Source organism: Salvelinus fontinalis, chromosome 24, assembly GCF_029448725.1.
Source record: "Salvelinus fontinalis isolate EN_2023a chromosome 24, ASM2944872v1, whole genome shotgun sequence".
In the NCBI taxonomy this organism is placed as follows: domain Eukaryota; kingdom Metazoa; phylum Chordata; class Actinopteri; order Salmoniformes; family Salmonidae; genus Salvelinus; species Salvelinus fontinalis.
In genome coordinates this window covers 16,640,005-16,656,040 of record NC_074688.1, presented here as the reverse complement: position 1 = coordinate 16,656,040, position 16,036 = coordinate 16,640,005, and the positions used below count along the sequence as shown (strand labels likewise).

Sequence of the window (16,036 nt, the reverse complement as noted above, 5' to 3'; positions counted from 1 at the left end):
AGCCCGCGCAATGGTTGAGACTTTTTAGATCCGCTGTAGGACAGACACCTGGAGAGAACACAGGCACACGCAGCAATGGTGTACCGCGACAGAGTGGATAGCATGACAGTATTTGAAGAAGGATATTGGGATTTTTGCAGCAGTCTGCTGAACTATTCAGGTTAGCCTACCGAGGAAATTATAGAGTTTGACAACCGAAACACGTGTGATTGCCTGTAGTTTTTCGGATGCAGAGGGAGGGACATTAATCAGTTAACCCATCCACTCATTCTCTCTGTTACAATAGACATGTAAAGACAGTTTAGCACGTAACTCCAGACAAATAGTTAATCTACAGTGAAACTGTTGTCACCTGTAACAAACCCCTATAGACGATCTGTTTTCTATTATGTGGCACTGTACCCCCCCCCACCCCCATTGTACTATTTAAATAGGTGGTATAACAATGTGGCAGTTTTTACTTTTTTTCATTAGAGACATTTAGTTTCTAAGTACATAATAAACATTCACAATGTATGTTTGAATGTCATGATTCTCTGTGTGTAATATGATATTCTCAAACGACAGTCATTTAGAATCCGGCAGATGCATCTTTTGTTACTGTTCCATGGAGAACAGGCACAGGAATTGGCACACTACATCTGCCTCTGTATTTTAATGTGGCAAGAGTCTCCTACGATCCTACATGCTTCATTGTTCACAATATTGATGTAAGAGTGCAGTTTGTCCTCTAAGGGCCCCAGGTGTTTAAACTCATCTTGATGTCCAATTTTCCTCATTGTGTGTCTATCTTTCTTTGTTTAATCAAACCTCCGTTGGTATATTGCCAAGAGAAGTAAACACTTAGCCTACTACTATCCCACTGCTATCAAACATCACGACAGTAGCTATGATTGACAATTATTGTTACAATTGAACAGTCGCTGTACCTCGCTATACTCTCCCTATGTCTCGGGGGCATATGGGTGAAGCGGGAGAGGGCTGCAACACTCCATTCAATAATTAAATTGCAGAGGAAGTTGTCAGGACCCGTTCCTTCTCCCTAGCTGCCTTTGCTTCCATCTCCTCTCCGAGGCGAGACTCATGTATGACTCAGCATGTCATGCTTTTTCAGCAGCTGTGATGTGATGGCTCCTATAAAAACCTTTAAATTGACAACTTTTTTTTACCAAACTTTTGACTAAGCAACGTGGGAACTGGGAAGGTGCGGACAATCCTGAAAGAAGATGACAGAGGTAAGAAGGGAACTGAGGCACCTATCTGAGCTGGGTCAGACGATCTGACTCCTACAAGGCTGTCTCCAGACATGCCCCCTCAGCTTCCTGCAATCAGGATCAACTTTATTGGAGTTCAGCCTTCTGGGTAGGGATATAAATATTAACCACACTGCTGTACTTGATATTAAACAGTACACTGTACAGCGCTGATTTGAAAATGACATTCATTGGTGCTCTACAATGCCATGGGATCCTACCATGGTAGCACTGTGCCCAAATGTTCTCTCATTACATCCACTGCAAACACGGTTGGACATTTTCCCTGTCTCCTTAACTGCTATTGTTTAATTTCCACAATAAATGGTGTCATTTCCTCAAAGTTCTTAGTTTGGTTTTCGGGAATTCTCTTGATAACAATATCCACTCCTGATTCAAGACCGTTGGACCAATGGAAATTCTATAAATTCAAGTCATTAGAAAGGTAGAATTGTCTTTATTATCTATCATTTTGTTATCAATTAATAGAACAGCATAAAAATAATAATTCACAGAATTGCATTTGTTGTGCTCTAATCGAACACTGTAAATGATTAATAAGAATATTTCATTACAGTTTAGAAAATGTGTAAAATGTGTGAAGTCATAATTTGCAACCATTTCCCGTTCAAAACAATATAAATGAGGTAGAAGATACCTATTTCACCACTAGGGGTCATTGTTATATAAAAAGTACGTGAACTATCATATGCCAGTCTTCTGTTCCTATCTATAACCACTGTATCTGTTGTCCTTGGTGACCTTCCAAAAATAATGATATACTAATACATCCAATTGCAATTGGACATTAATATTGTATTTTGACTACAAAATATGGTGAATACAATATCAGTGTTTGCAACGTAACGGAAGCACACAAGTAACATTGTATACAGTTGCATTCGGGAGTTTACATACACTTAGGTTGGAGTCATTAATAAAAAATTTTCAACCACTCAGCAAATTTCTTGTTAACAAACTATAGTTTTGGCAAGTTGGATAGGACATCTACTTTGTGCATGACACAAGTAATTTTTCCAACAATTGTTTACAGAAAGATTATTTCACTTATAATTCACTGTATCACAATTCCAGTGGGTCAAAAGTTTACATACACTAAATTGACTGTGCCTTTAAACAGCTTGGAAAATTCCAGAAAATGATGTCATGGCTTTAGAAGCTTCTGATAGGCTAATTGACATAATTTGAGTCTATTGGAGGTGTAGCTGTGGATGTATTTCAAGGCCTACCTTCAAACTCAGTGCCTTTTTGCTTGACATCATGGGAAAATCAAAAGAAATCAGCCAAGACTTCAGAAAAAAATTTGCAGACCTCGACAAGTCTGGTTCATCCTTGGGAGCAATTCCAAACGCCTGAAGGTACCACGTTCATCTGTACAAACAATAGTACGCAAGTATAAACGCCATGGGACCACACAGCCGTCATACCACTCAGGAAGGAGACGCATTCTGTCTCCTAGAGATGAACGTACTTTGGTGTGAAAAGTGCAAATCAATCCCAGAACAACAGCAAATGACCTTGTGAAGGTGCTGGAGGAAACAGGTACAAAAGTATCTATATCCACAGTAAAACGAGTCCTATATCAACATAACCTGAAAGGCCGCTCAGCAAGAAAGAAGCCCCTGCTCCAAAACCGCCATAAAAAAAGCCAGACTACAGTTTGCAACTGCACATGGGGACAAAGATCGTACTTTTTGGAGAAATGTCCTCTGGTCTGATGAAACAAAAATATAACTATTTGGCATCGTTATGTTTGGAGGAAAAAGGCGGAGGCTTGCGAGCCGAAGAACACCATCCCAACCGTGAAGCACGGGGGTGGCAGCATCTTGTTTACATACACTTAGGTTGCGGCAGGTAGCCTAGTGGTTAGAGCGTTGGACTAGTAACCGAAAGGCAATGCTACCAAATACTAATTGAGTGTATGTAAACTTCTGACCCACTGGGAATGTGATGAAAGAAATAAAAACCTAAATAAATCATTATCTCTACTATTATTCTGACATTTCACATTCTTAAAATAAAGTGGTGATCCTAACTGATCTAAGACAGGGAATTTGTACTTGGATTAAATGTCAGGAATTGTGAAAAACTGAGTTTAAATGTATTTGGCTAAGGTGTATGTAAACTTCCGACTTCAACTGTATTTGCTCATTTTCAGCAATCAATATTTGCTTGCTAGTTTTAATAATTAAAAGCTGCCTTTCTAACATTCTGTAAAGTACAAAACTAGATATAATAGTAACACAACTCAACAATTCACATGGACAACTCACATTATCTTGTTGGCATTCCAAAATCTCTTAGAATGAATTGTTGTCAGCCAGTCTTCAGTCTGAGACTCTCTCGGTCTAAGTGTATTCCTCAGAAACCATCTCTTCCAGATCAGTGTCAGACCCTTCCCTTTGGAAGTTAAACTCTGGGGATATGTGGCGGCGGTGTCCTCGGAACACGTTACATCCAGACCTAGATCCTGAGTGATAGTAGCGGTGACGCTTTGCCTGCTGAGGAGGTCTGCTGTCTCTATCTCTGCTCACACCACACATCTCATTAGGCAGCCTGTATCGTTTGGCCCGGTGAGGTCTCCCATACCCTGTTTGTAGAGAACCATCTGTCATTCTACTCCCAACACATCCCTCCTCTAGAAAGCACCAGTTTTGGAGCACGGTGGCTGCAGATGTTTTTTTAAATGTTTTATTTCACCTTTATTTAACCAGGTAGGCTAGTTGAGAACAAGTTCTCATTTACAACTGCAACCTGGCCAAGATAAAGCAAAGCAGTGTGACACAAACAACAACACAGAGTTACACATGGGTTAAACAAGCGTACAGTCAATAACACAATATAAAAAAGAAAGTCTATATACAGTGTGTGCAAATGGCGTGAGGTGGTAAGGCAATAAATAGGCCATAGTAGCGAAGTAATTACAATTTAGCAAATTAACACTGGAGTGATAGATGAACAGATGATGATGTGCAAGTAGAAATACTGGTGTGCAAAAGAGCAGAAAAGTAAATAAAAACAATATGGGGATAAGGCAGGTAGATTGGATGGGCTATTTACAGATGGGCTATGTACAGCTGCAGCGATCGGTTAGCTGCTCAGATAGCTGATGTTTAAAGTTAGTGAGGAAAATATAAGTCTCCAGCTTCAGCGATTTTTGCAATTCGTTCCAGTCATTGGCAGCAGAGAACTGGAAGGAAAGGCGGCCAAAGAGGTGTTGGCTTTGGGGATGACCAGTGAGATATACCTGCTGGAGCGCGTGCTACGGGTGGGTGTTGTTATCGTGACCAGTGAGCTGAGATAAGGCGGAGCTTTAACTAGCATAGACTTATAGATGACCTGGAGCCAGTGGGTCTGGCGACGAATATGTAGCGAGGGCCAGCCGACTAGAGCATACAGGTTGCAGGGGTGGGTGGTATATGGGGCTTTGGTGACAAAACAAATGGCACTGTGATAGACTGCATCCAGTTTGCTGAGTAGAGTATTGGAAGCTATTTTGTAAATGACATCGCCGAAGTCGAAGATCGGTAGGATAGTCAGTTTTACAAGGGTAAGTTTTGCGGCGTGAGTGAAGGAGGCTTTGTTGCGAAATAGGAAGCCGATTCTAGATTTAATTTTGGATTGGAGATGTGAGTCTGGAAGGAAAGTTTACAGTCTAGCCAGACACCTAGGTATTTGTAGTTGTCCACATATTTTAGGTCAGAACCGTCCAGAGTAGTGATGCTGGTCGGTTAGGCGGGTGCGGGCAGCGAACGGTTGAAAAGCATGCATTTGGTTTTACTAGCGTTTAAGAGCAGTTGGAGGCCACGGAAGTAGTGTTGTATGGCATTGAAACTCGTTTGGAGATTAGTTAACACAGTGTCCAAAGAAGGGCCAGATGAATACAGAATGGTGTCGTCTGCGTAGAGGTGGATCAGGGAATCACCCACAGCAAGAGCGACATCATTGATATATACAGAGAAAAGAGTCGGCCTGAGAATTTAACCGTGTGGTACCCCCATAGAGACGGCCAGAGGTCCGGACAACAGGCCTTCCGATTTGACACACTGAACTCTGTCTGAGAAGTAGTTGGTGAACCAGGCGAGGCAGTCATTTGAGAAACCAAGGCTGTTGAGTCTTCCGATTAGAATAAGGTGATTGACAGAGTAAAAAGCCTTGGCCAGGTCGATGAAGACAGCTGCACAGTACTGTCTTTTATCGATGGCGGTTATGATATCGTTTAGTACCTTGAGCGTAGCTCGGGTGCACCCTTGACCAGCTCGGAAACCGGATTTATTCAAAATGGTCAGTGATCTGTTTATTACCTTGGCTGTCGAAGACTTTAGAAAGGCAGGGCAGGATGGATATAAGTCTATAACAGTTTGGGTCTAGAGTGTCCCACCCTTTGAAGAGGGGATGACCGCGGCAGCTTTCCAATCTTTAGGGATCTTGGATGATATGAAAGAGAGGTTGAACAGACTGGTAATAGGGGTTGCAACAATGGCGGTGGATAATTTTAGAAAGAGAAGGTCCAGATTGTCTAGCCCATCTGATTTGTATGGGTTCAGGTTTTGCAGCTCTTTCAGAACATCTGTTGTATGGATTTGGGTGAAGGAGAAGCTGGGGAGGCTTGGGCAAGTAGCTGCGGGGGGTGCGGAGCTGTTGGCCGGGGTTGGGGTAGCCAGGAGGAAAGTATGGCCAGCCGTAGAGAAATGCTTATTAAAATTCTCGATTATCGTGGATTTATTGGTAGTGACAGTGTTACCTAGCGTCAGTGCAGTGGGCAGCTGGGAGTAGGTGCTATTATTCTCCATGGACTTTACAGTGTCCCCAAACTTTTTGGAGTTAGAGCTACAGGATGCAAATTTCTGTTTGAAAAAGCTAGCCTTTGCTTTCCTGACTGACTGCGTGTATTGGTTCCTGAGTTCCCTGAAAAGTTGCATATCGTGGGGACTATTCAATGCTAGTGCAGTCCGCCACAGGATGTTTTTGTGCTGGTCGAGGGCAGTCAGTTCTGGAGTGAACCAAGGGCTATATCTGTTCTTAGTTCTACATTTTTTGAAAGGGGCATGCTTATTTAATATAGTGAGGAAATTACTTTGAAAGAACGACCAGGCATCCTCGACTGATGGGATGAGGTCAATATCCTTCCAGGATACCCGGGCCAGGTCGATTAGAAAGGAATTCTCGCAGAAGTGTTTCAGGGAGCGTTTGACAGTGATGAGGGGTGGTCGTTTGACCGCGGACCCATTACGGATGCAGGCAATGAGGCAGTGATCGCTGAGATCCTGATTGAAAACAACAGAGGTGTATTTGGACGGCAAGTTGGTCAGGATAATTTCTATGAGGGTGCCCATGTTTACGGATTTAGGGTTGTACAAAAGTGGGTCCCTTGATAATTTGTGTGAGGTTGAGGGCATCTATCTTAGATTGTAGGACTGCCAGGGTGTTAAGCATATCCCAGTTTAGGTCACCTAACAGAATGAACTCTGAAGATAGATGGGGGGCAATCAATTCACATATGGTGTCCAGGGCACAGCTGGGAGTTGAGGGGGGTCTATAACAGGTCGCAACAGAGAGAGACTTATTTCTGGAGAGATTCATTTTTAAAATTAGAATCTCAAACTGTTTGGGCATAGACCTGGAAAGTATGGCAGAACTTTGCAGGCTATCTCCGGAGTAGATTGCAACTCTTCCCGCTTTGGCAGTTCTATCTTGACAGAAAATGTTGTAGTTGGGTATGGAAATCTCAGAATTTTTGGTGGCCTTCCTAAGCCAGGATTCAGACACGGCAAGGACATCAGGGTTGGCGGAGTGTGCTAACAAACTTAGGGAGGAGGCTTCTGATGTTAACATGCATGAAACCAAGGCTTTTTCGGTTACAGAAGTCAACAAATGAGAGTGCCTGGGGACACGCAGGGCCTGTGTTAACCTCCACATCACCTGAGGAACAGAGGAGTAGGATGAGGGTACGGCTAAAGGTTCTCTTGGCTCTTCTTGACCCCCTCTACCCCTCCATGGAGATCCTCCAGTGAGTGACCATCATATTCCTCTTCCTCTCCCAGCAGCCATGTCTCTTCCCCCACAGCCTTCTCCCCCATCTCCTCTTCCCCCTGCTCTTCAGATCTTTCACTAGGAACTTGACCACGGCACTGGGCAGCATAGGCGAGAGGCGTCCTCCCCTGGCTTTCTGAGCTGCCTGGGTGTGCCCCATGCAGGACCAGGAGGCGGACGGCATCCAAATGACCGCATTCGCTGGCCAGACTGAGGGCGGTGCGACCTTTGTTGTCTCTATGTTCCACCTCCGCCCCCCTAGCAAGGAGCAGCCTCAGGAAATGGGTGTTATCTGCGGTCCGTGGGAGTTTTGCGGCACACATCATTGGGGTGCGGCCTGTCGCCAGCCCCTGCTGTTCCTCTATGGTGGCATTTACCGCAGCCACACCCAGTGCAGCTAGGATGAAGTGGGCCATCTGGACCTTCCCTGCTTCCATGGCCTGGAAGAAGATTCCCACGCCAGATCGCTGTTTGATCAGACCACCTAGTGCATCCATAGGCATCATGCCAGCAGGTGTGCCAAGGTGTGAAGAAGAGCTCAACACATTCACTCTCTTTCCATCAACACTCACTATAACATCCCAGAATGTGGATTGAGTGTGCATGGTCAGTCTGTATTTTGCAATGTGCCCAATAACACATTGATTAGATGGAAAGACCCCCCAGCTGTCAACACTCTCCATTACTGTCCCTCCCTCCTCTCTCTCTCCGTCTCTCTCTTTGTTCTCTCAAATATTTGATGCCAATGAGCCTTTAACCTTTTTTTAACCCATGTAGATATATTCTAATACCATCATCCTTTTGTGGTGCTGATGCTTTTTCAGTTTATTGGAGGTGGTTTGTTGCTATGGTGACACTAAAAGCACATGACAGGTAGGCTCTTTGTATTTTGGTAAGGGGACCATGAGGGGGAGTTAAAGGGCTCACCTTCCATTATGTTGAGATGTAACATACCCAGGGCATTATATTGAGGTTTGTAGCATACCCTGGACTAAAAAGCATGTTCAGTGGTAATTCTCGATTGAACATGGTTTGCCCATAGAGTTGCATTTATGGGGTTACCCAGAGCTGTATATTTAGATACATAAATGGCTCTGGGGCAACCATGCTGAACTCCCTAGTCATTACCCTCCTTTTAGTGTTAAACCAACTGTGATTTTGGCAAAGTTAATAGTGAACGGTTCCTGATGTCATATCAGTCAAATCAAATATATAATAATTTAATCAATCAGTATGATTGTATTGGTTGCTACGGAGCTCGAGCTTGTAGTCGTAGCAGTTCCCCGGATGTAGTATTTCCACCAGCAGCCTCAACATGGCGACAAGAAAGTGAGACTTCGTCTAATGTTACTGAATTTTGGGCAGCTTCTTTTATTAAGCGAATCAATAAACTATTTGTTGATTTGGTGCCATTTAAGCGGTGTACAAAGGAAATTTAAGGTAATTATGACACTAATCATTTATTTCATTCATTCAGCTGCGCCTACTGTTAGCTATCTATCTTAGCTAGCCAGCCCAAACTAAGTTAAGCTAGCTAGCTGGTTGCTACCATTAATACTAGCTAACAAGTGGCTAGCTAAAGTGAATTTGTTTGGCTAGTGAACAAAAAACTGACTTTTCTAGAATAAGAGTACCTTTATGCAATAAAGTAATTGATGATGGATCGGGAAACCCAGCTAACCCAGTAAAATGAGTCACAAGAGCTAACGTTAGGCTACTCTTATTGTAAAAATATACAGCTACTATAACTAACGTTAGGCTACTCTTATTGTAAAAATGTACAGCTACTATAACTAATGTTAGGCTACTCTTTTATTGTAAAAATATAGCAGCTACTATAACTAACGTTATGCTACTCTTTTATTGTAAAAATATAGCAGCTACTATAACTAGCTAGCAGCCAATGACAACCTCTAAGTTAGTTTAGTGAGCTGACAAATCCAACTGGTAAACTAACATTACCTTGGTTCAGGTTTGTTAGTTATCCACTGCTATAGCTAGAAACCTTGCACCTCAAAGTACTATAATGTAAACTCACTCACTTTTGTACATCGTCTGTACAATTGACCTTATTTTAGCGCCCCAAAAACGTAATACTTCCAGATCAACTGTAATGTCAATACCATTGTAAAGCACCATTTCTCCTCTTTACAACAGAATCAATTACATGACCCCCACGCTGCCCGTTTCTGCATAATTCAACAAGGCAATCAGCTCCGTCGGGTCTTTTAAAAAATGGCGGGTGGGGAAGCGAAACTAATGCGTGATAGTGAGAAGGAGAGATGTTGTGTGGGAAAATTGAATTTTCTCACTCAATCTGTCCAATTTATCACCTTATTGCCTCTAAAATGTAAATAAAACACTATAAAGAGTTTATATAATGTGTCATTACATACCTATTTTAAGGTTTCTGTCGAATTTGAATCGGGTTTTTAGGGCGGTGCTAAAGTGATCTTAGAAGTAAACAGCGGCTTTGAGAATGATGATCGCATGCAATGATGACGCAAGAAATGACTAGGTATCCCCCCTTACCCCCGTCACTGTCCATTTCTTGTTTTTAAACGATGAGAGAAGTGCTACACCTGGTGGAGAGAGATTGTAAGACAAATAGTTGCTTTATGCGTGCTGTACGTTACGACATGACACGTAACGGAGGGTCCGTTCTTTCAACTTTTCTCCAATACTATAGAGCCATTACCATGTCGATCAACGCTTGGATAGAAACGTAGTTCACACCCCCTATTTTGAAGTCAACACAGTCACTACAGTCCCATTCGTTTTCTTTGTAGCCTCGTATGAATGTTGCGGTTGGGCACATTTGTACGGAATGGGGTGAGTTTACGTTAGCTGTTATGCTGAGAAACAATGATTTTGTTAGCTACCTCTAACGATTCAAACATGCCTTAAAGTCTAGGGGAGCTAAGGGATGTGCGTTGTCTCTGCTGTAACGTTAGTGTAGGAGGAGCAATTACTTTGTTTGGAAAGTCAAGATTTGAGGTTCTAACCTTTGTTAGCTGCAGTCTAATCTAGCTATTTGCTCTACTGAAGAATTCAGGCCTTGTATTATGGCCTTATTTAATGTCTTGTAAGAAGAACAGGTCTGCAGGTAGCCTAGGGGTTCAGAGCGTAGGTCGCTGGTTCGAATTCCCGAGCCGACTAGGTGAAAAATCTGTCTGTGCCCTTGAGCAAGGCACTTAACCTTAATTGCTCCAGGGTCGCCATCAATAATGGCTGTTCCCTGGTTGTGACCCCACACCCGGACGGTGTCTCAGTGGGATATGCAAAACAAATGTCTAATTCACACACAATACACATTTGTACATGTGACATAGGACAAATGTAAGCACTCACCTAATTATTATTATTTATCTGATCTATGAAATCCTGAACTCTAGCCCTGTACCGATCCTGTGCAGGGGTTGTTACATGTGGTCTGCCACTGCGAGGACGATCAGCTGTCCGTCCTGTCCGTCCTGTCTCCCTGTAGCGCTGTCTTAGGCGTCCCACAGTACGGACATTGCAATTTATTACCCTGGCCACATCTGCAGTCCTCATGCCTCCGTGCAGCATGCCTAAGGCACGTTCACACAGATGAGCAGGGACCCTGGGCATCTTTCTTTTGCTGTTTTTCAGAGTCTGTAGAATGGCCTCTTTAGTGTCCTACATTTTCATAACTGACCTTAATTGCCTACCGTCTGTAAGCTGTTAGTGTCTTAACGACCGTTCCACAGGTGCATGTTCATGAATTGTTTATGATTCATTGAACAAGCATGGGAAACAGTGTTTAAACCCTTTACAATGAAGATCTGTGAAGTTATTTGGATTTTGTACAAATTATCTTTGAAAGACAGGGTCCTGAAAAAGTGATGTTTTTTTTGTTGCTGAGTTTATATTCAAATGCCAGTATGCATTCTACAAACGGTGGAATAGGCTAAATATGATAACATAACAACTGATGGCATTAGCTAACCTCTGTAGCTAGCTAGCAAGCAACGCTAAAGGAATTGCAAACCAGTTAGTATAACTCTTGCCAAACACCTTTTTTTTCTTCTAAATAATAACTACCTGGGTAGCATTTATGATGCCAGCATACACATTACTCACACATTATAATGAAAAGGTGCCTTTCGGTCCCAAAACACGGGTTTTCTGGAGACTTGTGGGAGGAGTGCTGATGATGTCGCCCACTGTATGCGCTTTCAGGAAGCCTGATTTGCATCTAGACTGAGGAGAAATCCGCACACAATGCATCCCTGACCACCTCCTGAAATGGTCAGCAGGATCTGAACACAATCAGACCACTTAGCGCTTTTTGAATCTATACCAGTCTTTTCAATGCCTTTTTCGTATTCTGATAGCAGAAGTTGCATGTAAGTGTCAAGTGTAGACACAACCCCCCCTCTCCCTTTTTTTCCATCCTTACTTTTAGAGACTTAGCAGCTGATAAGTGTATAGTGCTGGTGTGACAGGGTGCAAGTAAGCAGGGTTGTGCGATCAGTGCCGGGCACTCCACACATTCCTGGCATGTCTGAGTGCTGCTGAGGGTCTCACAGACGGAACCTCTGCATTCTACCCACTCAAAGACCTACACTACACCCAGTCACCCCCAAGAACTCAATCTGTAGCACCACGCCATCTCTGTTTGTTAGGGATGGGTGTTCGAGATCAACAGACACAGTGATAAGCTGTAAGGGGTTTTGGAATAGTCATGACTAGTGTGCTCCACCACCTTGGCTATGTGTCAAGTTATTAAGCTCTTCAGTTTTGTGCTGTTAGGACATTGACAGGGTATCTACACACTGCCCAGAAACAGACTGGCTGTTTTAGTTTGTTCCCCCGACAACCGCTGTGATAGGTGGCTATTTATCGGAACCAACACGTTTCTGATAAACATTTTTGTGTGGCATAGGCAAATTTTCCCCCATGAATTCTGAGAGTTTGGCAAGGAAGCGAATAAAATAGGAAGCAAATTCTAGGACGCCTGGCCTATGCTTTCGCTGGTGGTCAGTAGAAAAGCCGTTGTATTACTGCTCTGTGCTCTCGGATGTATTTTTTGGTGGTGGTTATTCAGAGAACTCCATGTCCAGACCATTCAGGTCACCGATAGTTAGGCTTACAATTGTAACTCTCTTTCTAACAGGAGGCTTCAATTAGCCCCGTTTCTCATTTCCCTTTTTTCTGCCTGCATAATCCCTTTTTAGTAGAGAGCCGAGTGGTGCAGCAGCGTGGGGTTGTAGTGGAGACACCCTAGATCAGAGGCTGCAGCCACACTGGGTTCACATGATCACGGGCGGCATGTTGTCGTTCTTTTGATCTGAACCCTACGGTTGCCTCCATAGGGGAGAAAAACACAGCTGAATAAATCAGACAGAGAAATAGGAGGCATCAGTTGCCTCTAGTGCTGATTTATAGAGGACGACCTACATGCTTTCATTGGTCGCGCTTGTAGACCACTTACGAGCGTGTGGATGAGTTAAACCTGAACATGTAGGGCATAGACTAGGCCCAAAACCATACTTCCAGTGTATGTACAGATGTTAATGGCCATTATGTGTGACATCTTCTCATCATTTTAGCTACCAAAGTAATGTAGGCTAGCCTATGTGGTGTTTTGTTTGGTGGTGTCTCGCTAATCCAGACCCTGTAGGCCTATTTACGGTGCATTCGAAAAGTATTCAGACCCCTTGACTTTTTTCACATTTTCTTACGTTACAGTCTTATTCTAAAAGTATTTTTTCCTCCTCAATCTATACACAGTACCCCATAATGCCAAAGCAAAAACAGATTTTAGACATTTTTGCAAATTTTATAAAAAATCTAACTGAAATATCACATTTACATAAGTATTCAGACCCTTTACTCAGTACTTTGAAGCACCTTTGGCAGTGATTACAGCCTCTACTCTTCTTGGGTATGACTCTACAAGCTTGGCACACCTGTACTTGGGGAGTTACTCCCATTCTTCTCTGCAGATCCTCTCTAGATCCTCTCAAGCTCTGTAAGGCTGGCTGGGTAGTGTCGCTACACAGCTGTTTTCAGCTCTCTCCAGAGATGTTCGATCAGGTTCAAGTCCAGGCTCTGGCTGGGCAACTCAAGGACATTCAGAGACTTGTCCTGGAGCCACTTTTGCGTTGTCTTGGCTGTGTGCTTAGGGTCGTTGTCCTGTTGGAAGGGGACCCTTTGCCCCAGTCTTAGGACCTGAGCACTCTGGAGCAGGTTTTCATCAAGGATCTCTCTGTACTTTGCTACGTTCAGCTTTCCCTCGAGCCTGACTAGTCTCCCAGTCCCTGCTGCTGAAAAACATCCCCACAGCATGATGCTGCAACCCATGCTTCACTGTATGGATGGCGCCAGGTTTCCTCCAGACGTGATGCTTGGCATTCAGGCCAAAGAGTTCAATCTTGGTTTCATCAGACCAGAGCATCTTGTTTCTCATGGTCTGAGAGTCCTTTAGGTGCCTTTTGGCAAACTCCAAGCGGGCTGTCATGTGCCTTTTACTGAGGAGTGGCTTCCGCCTGGCCACTCTACCATAAAGCCCTGATTGGTGGAGTGCTGCAGAGATGGTTGTCCTTCTGGAAGGTTCTCCCATCTCCACAGTGGACCTCTGGAGCACTGTCAGTGACAACTGGGTTCTTGGTCACCTCCCTGACCAAGGCCCTTCTCCCCCGATTGCTCAGTTTGTCCGGGCGGCCAGCTCTAGGAAAAGTCTTGGTGGTTCCAAACGTCTTCCATTTAACAATAATTAATACCACTTTGTTCTTGATTCCTTCAATACTGCAGAAAAGTTTTGTTATCCTTCTCCAGATTTGTGCCTCGACCCATTCCTGTCTCGGAACTCTACGGACAATTCCTTCGACCCCATAGCTTGGTTTTTGCTCTGACATGCACTGTCAACTGTGGGACCTTACATAGACAGGTGTGTGCCTTCCAAAATCATGTCAATCAATTGAATTTACCACAGGTGGACTCCAATCAAGTTGTAGGAGGATCAATGGAAACAGGATACACCTGAGCTCAATATCAAGTCTCATAGCAAAGGGTCTGAATATTTATGTAAATAAGATTTTTTGGGGGGAAACGGTTTTCGCTTTGTCATTATGGGGTGTTGTGTGTAGATTGAGTGGGAATTTATTTAATCCATTTTAGAATAAGGCTTTAATGTAACAAAATGTGTAAATAGTCAAGAAGTCTGAATACCTTCTGAATGCACTATTTCATGTTTTTTAGGGGCCCTCTCTCTCTCTGCCCCTGGTGAAATGTGGAGTCAGCTTTTCATTTGAAGGGCTTTAGCACAGCTACTGCTATTTTCACAGCATGCCTCACTATTTGGCTATTAAAATGCTTTCATCTGCCCATGACCCAGGGAGGCGCCTCACTTTCCAACTTTCAACTAGATGGAGTCTATGCCTCGTTCAGTCTTTAACTCACTTTCTCTCTCTGATTTATAATTTTATTAAACACAGAATCTAATGGACTTTCTCATCAGTAGCGCTTCTCTCTCTCCCTCGCTTGCACATTCCTGTCTCGCTTTCTCTTCACTGAGTCCTACGTCACTCTCTTCGACCTCACTCTCTTCGGAGCAACTTAGTCTCACTGAGTGGAGAGTGACCAGAGGATATTATGCGGTAGTCCTGAATATGTGGAGTAGACTGGTCATCTCTTCAGCCCTGGCTTCACATTCTCATTCTCCTGCATTTGTTTCACATTGCCTTTAACCAGTGATTGCAGCTGGCTAGCGTTGTTTTCAGACAAGGCTGATGTCACTCTGTGGGTAACCGTGATAGCATCGTGAATCTCTTGTCATCTATGTCTCTTAAACAAAGCCCTCTCTGTGTAGGTCAGCCTGACTGTAATATAGGCTCAGTGTAGTAGACTATAGGCTACACACAGTGCAGTGAATTGTTTGCAATGTGTAATCGTTTCAATCGGAGAGGTCCACAATCAAGCCAGGACCTGCTTCCCTGGCAATAGAAAGGTCTTGTGTACACAGCTTGGCAGGGGATTGTGGGTAATGGGCTGGCCGCATTTCACCTCTGCTTTAACTGTTGCACAATGAGAGAATAGAATAATGAATTGTGGGTGCAAAACCAGAAGAAAAGGTGCTGTTGTTGCATTATGCAGACATAACCCTGGAATATTCTAAGTGAATGAGGCAGTGTTTTTGTTCCTGCCGGTGAATAGGCCCTGCCACTGTGTGCATGAAAAGAAGAGAACTGAATGTGCAGACTGAGCAAAGACTTAGCTTTGACTGCCATTTTTATATTAATATCATACATTTATTTTTGTATTTCACACCAACCTTTCCAAGCTGCTCTGCACAAGCTAGATATTAGCCCAGTGGGCCAACTTTTACTGTGCTTGACAGTATGACTTCATTTTTATTTTGATGATGGTAACAAAGCATAGGCTAATTACAGGGCTAAGCACTGCAACATTACCTTGCCAATTACAGTGTGTAAACTGTAGCTATGTGATTCGTACATCCATGTTCTCCCCCATACGGAGCTTCTTTGAAATTGGAGACTGTGGGTTGATGAGTACGGTTTATTTTTTCATCTTTACTGTTTGCTGTGATTTCTCCCAGTTCCCTTGTGATGTGTGGACCTACTATGTTGAGGTGCAGCCCTCCGTGGGCTGCTAGGCTTTGTGTGGCTTGCTGTTTGCACTGGAGAGTTGGAGAGAGCTCTAGAGCAGGGATGGGTAACTCCAGTCCTCAGGGGCCGGAGTGG

The 16,036-nt window shown here is 43.6% G+C and overlaps 1 protein-coding gene across 1 annotated transcript in view; it reads left to right on the top strand.

The window, feature by feature from the left end:
* The first annotated feature begins 8,578 nt into the window (after window positions 1-8,578).
* Window positions 8,579-16,036, top strand: part of LOC129822044 (serine/threonine-protein kinase PAK 4-like) — a 40,487-nt gene continuing 33,029 nt past the window's right edge. The window contains exon 1 of the mRNA XM_055879906.1: window positions 8,579-8,747. The gene's annotated coding sequence lies outside the window, so the exon portion shown is untranslated. The remainder of the gene's footprint in view (window positions 8,748-16,036) is intronic.